The following is a 7,593-nucleotide window of genomic DNA, read 5'->3' on the forward strand; positions in this document are numbered from 1 at the left end:
AATAAAGTAATAGGGGTTAACAAATAACTCAAAAGTATCGTGTTACGTAATCTATTAACTAAATTGACACTTTTAAAAAATTAAATATTAGACGACGAAGCAATTTATACGCTTACGTATGACGATCGTTTTTAATAAAAAGAATATATTTAATCTTGCCTGAATAAATTACTTAATACTCGTAAAAGTGGAAAATTTACTTCGTTTATTGAAAAATTTGTCAAGTTTATAACTGACATCACATTACTTTATAATTTTTTGATCAAAAGTTCAGGAAAATTTTTCACCGTCGCGTCAGTCCAATGTCATTTTATCGACAAAATCTTTTAGCTCATTCCGGAGTGTGAGTCAAAGCGCACCCCTCGATTCTCAAAGGGTCACGTTATCGATATCGTCGAGGTCACAATATTAACGAGCTATATTTCTACATCAGTATCTAGTCAGCTACGTTATTATTTATGTCATGCAACGGCTCAACTGACAAGACAAGAAGCAGGAAGAAAAAGGAAACTATCAACATCGATACCGCGCTTCCTGAATAATTCATTAAATTGTAATTAATTCTATTTAGAAGAGCGGATCGCGTTCGCATCGTGAAGCGACGCATATCCGCGCGCGCGCGCGTGCAATGCGGATCACGTGTAGAATTAAGTGTGTATGTATAACGTTAATTTTTGGCGCAACATTAAATTGGATGACACGCTTCGCAAGTGCGTCGCGTGAATGTGACATCTCCATATCGAATTATTATTTCCACGTAATTCGCGTACTACCACAATCTATCATCCGACTCACGATGAGGGTATCCGTGCAAGCAACACGATCTCTCTTCCGAACGATATATTAATTTAAAAGCACCCCCCATTAACGAAAGGTTGACTACAAGGCAAGAGGCTTCATTCATGTATAACACCTGTGCCGGCGCGTAATCTGCACCTTTGGCCATCAAACTCAAACATTACACCCATTATAGCTTATATCCGTGTTTGCATAATAAACGATGCCTATTCCAAAACCGAACGAGTCCCTAGCTTCGATGTTTTTTTTCCGTGAAAAGATACGACGTTGTCTTCTTCCATTTCCACCTTTAAATATTAATGCGGCAGAAACGCATGTAAACATATTATGCTTTATTTACCAAGGATGAAAATTCCATTAACGCGAATATAACTTTCATCCCCTTGTCGCTGGAAGTTCGTTAAAAACTTTCAGAATATCAACATACGAACGATATTACAGCACATCTAAAGGAGAAATTGCACGTGAATTTCTCTGAATATTAGGAATACAGATTGTATTCTAAATAAATCACGTAGCATCAAAACAATATTATTCTTTCTCTGTCCATAAGCAGGAGAATCGCAGAAAAATAACAAATATATATCATAATATACGTTTTATACACATTCTATGTATTATACAGAGTGTACTTACTTATCACTCGTTAATAGCAGATTCTTGAAATCATTTGGAGACAAAAATTGTAATGCCAAAATGTCAAGGCTGCCAATATGTCATCCCGATATTCGTCGGTTTTGCGAACAGAGTGTACAAAGAAATAAAGTGAATAATAATTTCAAATATCTCTATCGAGTTAAGTAAAGTGTGGAAGAGCCGTTTTGACATGCGACGTCCCTGAGTTCGTAAAATTTCGACAAGCACATGAGTGAACTTTAAACCTTCCCCGTTCAAACATTGTAGTAGCCTCGACATTTTGGCATTAGGATCTTTGTCTCCAAATAATCTCAACAATCTACCATTAACGGATGATACGGTAATTCTGGTACACCCTGTATATTTATATTATATATCTTATATAATTTTCTTTCTCTTTCTAGACAAATAAAATTATTTGTGATTTTATCTAATTAAATTTGAAATATCTATTGAATAATAAAATAAAAAACATATTTAGAAGTACAACTTTCAAAAATGCAGACAGCATTATATTTTAAATAGAAAAAAATAAATATTTAAAACACACAAACAAAAATATACCTATATAACAAATATAACAGATGTTTTCTCCAAAATTTAATTCGTTGTATAAAATATAGTGTTTCACATCAAGTATCTCTATTGAATAGATAAGTTTGAAATTCGGTGACCGGAGAGATATCCGGTACAAGTCGTTATTTATGTCATGTCCCTGATTGCTGCCGCGTACGATAGAACCCAAGATAGAATCCAATTCGATTCTACGAACGAATTATAGCGTATGATCCGTTGATTACTCACACCGCATTGACCGAGGTAAATTCGTTTAATCGTTTTCGCGTGTTCGATGTTAAACGTACACAAACGCAATACACGCCGATGCGTAATTGCTTTATAAAGCTCACTTTAGACGTTGTATAACTCTCAGAATTCAGGATATAGAATTCAATTTATATCTCCATGTGTCGCATAATACAAAAAACGCGAAGAATCAGAACACAAATATATAAAAATCTATTATATTAAAATATACGACATATAAAAGTATAAATACAATTTTTCCTAAAACCTGACGCAAACTGACGTAAACTGACGCATAGATAGTCCAAAATTTAATATAAGCATGCGGATATACATAAGCTCGTCCTTGTCATCAGTTTCCTAGATAGTACAATGAGTTTTGCATGGTTGTTTCATAAGGTTCCTAAACCTCCTCCATGTAGACTTTCTGCATGTAAACAGCGATAAATTCAAAGACAATTTCTTCATCATCTCTATAATAGCAAACTATTTGCCTCGAAGTTTCTGAGTTAGCGTTGAATCGCTTAGTAATTAAGACTCCAATCAAGATTTCGCTGAAGTATTTCAAAAAGACAAGTTTGTGCGGAGAGCGAACAATTCGAATAATAATTTCAAATCTTTGAAATACTTTTATTATTAAAAACCTCGCAGGAACGCATACAAGTATTGTAAGCTAAAACAAATCGTACGATAATACATTGTCGGAACGTCAGAAACTTCTGTTATTACGGTTAACGAATAAAGCATTCCGTTTCCGTGGAGAAAAAAAAAAGATTAAATCACAATCTGAAAATTCCAAAGCTCCGTAAGGAGGCAGGGGCAGATAATAATAATGTAGAGGAATATTCCATCAGGAATGTCCCGCATTTCTCAGCCTTGGTTAACGGCAATTTACTTGTCGAGCTTTCCAGGGTAATAACTGCCCATCCTTTTACTCGGTACGTTCTGCACAGGCTTTTAAAGAACACTAAATAATTTACGCATACCGTTGAGAAGATGGCAAAATCATATTTTTGTTCACTGACTATTTTTGCCCGTGGATACTCTCCGCGTCACTTGTAACGTATTTATCTGCCAGCGCTCAAGAAAAATAACTGAATTTGTTGTGTAATCAGTGAATATCAATAATTAAGCAACTAGAGTTACTACGAGAGAAAGGAATTCGCTTATTACAACTCCGTCGACGTCCAGCCTCCACGTAACATTATCCATAATTATCTTTTGCGCTAATTAGTTATTAGCGAGACGTTTTAATAAACGAGCAGTGGCGAAAAGCACAGTTCGTTGCGCAATGATGGTGAATGATGGGACATTGTAACCGAGTATCGATTTTGGATACCGCTTCTTTCGTGTAAGTACGTTTTAAAAGCTGCTCTTCAAGGTGTCTTGAGGAAATTTTCATTTGCGCGATAAGTTACCTCCGTGCGAATCCCGATTTTATTTTCTCCACAATTACTTATTGTTCTGTAATCCCAGATGACTTTGATTACATCACGTACACGTGTGAAACGTACAATGAACGGGGGGTAACGTTTAAATTAAATGAATTTTAGTCGCACAATGGCACTGGTATTTAATGCAGTGGATGTATTACACCCACGCATTTCCACTCGAGAAGTTTGACAAAATGTGGACGCGCACTGCTAGAAAGCTTCTGGGAAAAGCGGATTTAAAAATATGCAACTTGTTAATTTACGAATAAATCGTATAAATCGTATATGTCCAAGTTCAGTTCACGTGCTAGCACACACACACGTTAAATCTTCTGCGGTAAAACTTATAATCTACATAATCATACGACAGAATGTAATAAGGCGTACGCTGAAATTAACATTTCGAATAATTATATGAAGAAAGCATTTGCTTTAATATATAAAGCATAAAAAAATAATACATAAAAAATGAAAATATATACAGAAAATCGTCATAATTTGTAAAAATGGTAAGAGCAACATTAATGTAGATAGCAAAATTAAAAGAAAAAACTTTGTAATTTAAAAATATCTGAAATATTTAAGTTTTTATAATTTTTCGAAAATTTATGTTATGAGTTATATGTGATTGGGGTAGGTATATATAGAAAGTTTAAATACCTAATTTGATTGAACTCTATATAATTAATTGCTTTTACTCGATTTTATTTCTGCATATAATGTCCGAGAAAATGCGGGTAAGTCTTTCTATTTGAAGCGCAAACAAATCACGTTGAATAAACAATTACCGTTATTGTCATACACAACGGTGATGTGCATATGACGTGAAACTTTAAGCGCAAAACACAAATCAGCAATAATAATGTATGTCATATTAAATATGTAACATGTATAATGTACAAATATATAAGCTGAAAACAATTACAGGTTTTTAATCAAACTGTTCCAGAATTCGTAAATATACCGGTTATGTAAGCCCGTATAATCCAGCTACAAAATATCAATCTTTCTTTGTCCTCTGTTTTATATCTTTGACCTACGTTAGTAATTTATCACCCATTACATCGCGATAAAAAAAAATAGTAATGACCACGCCGCCAGATATTTTCAATGGATTACGTACATCATAATCATAAAGACAGCATACTCAATTTTTATGAGAGAAATACAAAAACGCCTTTTGTTTAAATTTCCATTGATTGAATGTGTACACGTTATATAGTTACGCATCTAAATTTTTTCCAGTTGCTATAGTTTTACAAAAAAAAAATAAGAAAAGAGTTACGGTATCTGAACAAAAATCTAATTCTCACGTAATGTTTCACTAATATCTTTTTATTAATATTCTTTACCATGCTCATAGGTTTTTAAATTTTTTGTCTCTTCAAGATGTCATATATTATCTACAAAATTTTTCGCATGTTTTAAGAGTAAAATAAATATCTGTATTGTTTATATTACATGAGTGAGTAATAATAATTTTATAATTGTAAAATAAACTTTTTCAAACTAACTCATATCTTTCAATATATGAATATATATTATAATTAACGTATAAATATACCTAAATATTTATATAATAACATAATTATTTAAAATGTGCAAAATTAAATTACACTAGAAAATTTAAATTTAAATTGCTTATCGATCTTGAATGATTATATGTCATCTAATCATGTAGAAAAATGATACGATTCGATATACAGAATGCGATGCACAGTTTCTCTCAATAGTTATTTTTGCGACGTACGTCGTAATTCTTCAACTTGTTTAATGGGATTAAAACGTATGTGAAATGCATTCATACTAATTAATAAATATGATAGATCGTGTTTTTTATACCTGACATATTTCTCATCGAGAAATATAACTCGAAAATAAAGATTAATTAAACTGCGAAAAACTAGTTTGTTTTCAACTATTTGTAATTGGTTGCGTTGTTATCATTTTAATTAATACAGACATCTGATTTTAATACTAAATGGAATGCATTAATCGATACCATTTTTTATAAGGTCAAATAATTTGTAAATACAATTAAAACAAAGACAAATAAGAAAATAATAAAAAACAATGAAACGCGAAAAGAGAAAATGTATTACAAATTAATCAATTGTATTAAAATTTTTTAGTCAAATCTGGTTTATCAGAATGTTCTTAAGGGATTTATAAGATTTAAAAAAGCTATAATCAGAATGTAAAAAACAAGAAGAATTTTTAAGCCTACTTTAAAATCTGTAATTCGTGTCAGAATAAAATTCTGTTTGAGATTTTATGTGCCGCGTAATTAAAAAACATATGAAAAATCAGAATACAACGTATATAAAATATATCAAAATATAGATTAAACTACATAACAATGTGTATTAAAATACACACATATATAAAAATACATGATAAAATTATATATAAGTAAATAGAATTCTATTCCGAAATGTATTCTGATGCAAATTGTAAATTGTTCATGTGGCTTTTAAGAAATTATAAATGTTAGTTATGGTAAAATTTTGTCATAATTAAAATCACAAATATTATGAGAAATGACAAAAGATGATCTGTCATTTATTACAATGGAATTTTGAAAGATAATATGAAAAGTGACATGAAAAAGCATCGATAGACTCGAGCTCATTATTCATAACAATTATTTTTAATGCTCAATGATTATACAAGGAATATTATTAACAAATGTGACGACTATTACTGTTATTACAGATATAAGGAAATCTTATACTGTAGTAAAAAATTCTGATAAAAGATTCGTAATACCGCACTTTACAAAATCAGAAACACTAAAATAAAATACTTTTGGACTTTTCTTCCACAATTAAAACGCAAAATATATGTTATTTCAATAATAAATCAAAAAATGAAAATCCAGTTAATTACAACACAATTTCATACTATTTTCGAAACAAATTGCAGAGAAACGCATCTTTCACGTAGGACACGGACTTGAAAATTGCCGAACGCGCGAATATCTATCAGAACAAAGAAGGAAACGAAGAGGAGGATAAGGGCGACACAAACGTGCATAGTGTACAAAAAAACAAATCGTCGAACTCACCGGGTTCGAATTCTTGAGCGTTAGTCTCAGATGACGAGAGACGAGCGGGGATTGAGTGGCTCGCACGTTACGGCGGTAATGATGCGAAGTGTGGCGATACCGAAGGACCCTTTATATATATGGGAAGCCGCCGTGCTTTCGACGGGGGGATGAAAGAGAGACGGTGATAGAATGAGAGAAAGAGAAAGAGAGAGGGTGGGCGCACAGGTGGCCGCTCGAAAGCGGCCACGCGGTCACGGGGCGCAAGCGTCCTCTTCTTGCCCTGCCTCGTTCATCCCTCCAACTTCGCTCACCCCCATCGCGCGAGGTGACAAAGGAGGTGGAAGGACTTACTCTCTCTCTTTCTCTCACGCGGTCTCTCGCGCGCGAATTCTCTTTTCCGGAAACGTTTTCATTAAGAAATTGTTTCTCGACGGCGAGTCGCGAACGGGGTGACGTATAACTTGATCTCGATGACGCTCGGCGGGATAGCTTCACCATCAGCTTGTTAATATCGATATTTAAGATGTCTGGGGAGATGTATATGTGAAAAAGTTGAAGAATGAGATAGAGAGAAGGTTCAGAAATTTTTACGATCAGAGAGAGACCTATCGATTTTTTAAAGGTCACGTTTCGTTTACTCGATCGTAGAACACGACGCAATAATGTATTTTTAAAATGTGATGTATTTGCCATTCTTTAAAAAATATCTGGTGCAAATAACTTTGTGTGTTTCCGTAATTGAGATATATAAAATATTCTACGGTTCGTAGAATTTCCCGCCGATTTCTGAGAGAAATATTCTATGCATTAATATTCTTTTCTTGTATGACGTTCATAGAGAGCGTAATTATATTCAAAAAGTTACGTTTGCTT

At 33.0% G+C, this 7,593-nt stretch overlaps 1 protein-coding gene across 1 annotated transcript in view; it reads right to left on the reverse strand.

The window, feature by feature from the left end:
* LOC112460656 (short neuropeptide F-like) overlaps positions 1–6,842 on the reverse strand; it is an 18,637-nt gene extending 11,795 nt beyond the window's left edge. Inside the window, exon 1 of the mRNA XM_025025454.1 lies at positions 6,739–6,842. The gene's annotated coding sequence lies outside the window, so the exon portion shown is untranslated. The remainder of the gene's footprint in view (positions 1–6,738) is intronic.
* Between the last annotated feature and the right edge of the window lie 751 nt (positions 6,843–7,593).

This window comes from Temnothorax curvispinosus, unplaced genomic scaffold, assembly GCF_003070985.1.
Source record: "Temnothorax curvispinosus isolate PA1 unplaced genomic scaffold, ASM307098v1 QBEX01001170.1, whole genome shotgun sequence".
NCBI classification, from domain to species: domain Eukaryota; kingdom Metazoa; phylum Arthropoda; class Insecta; order Hymenoptera; family Formicidae; genus Temnothorax; species Temnothorax curvispinosus.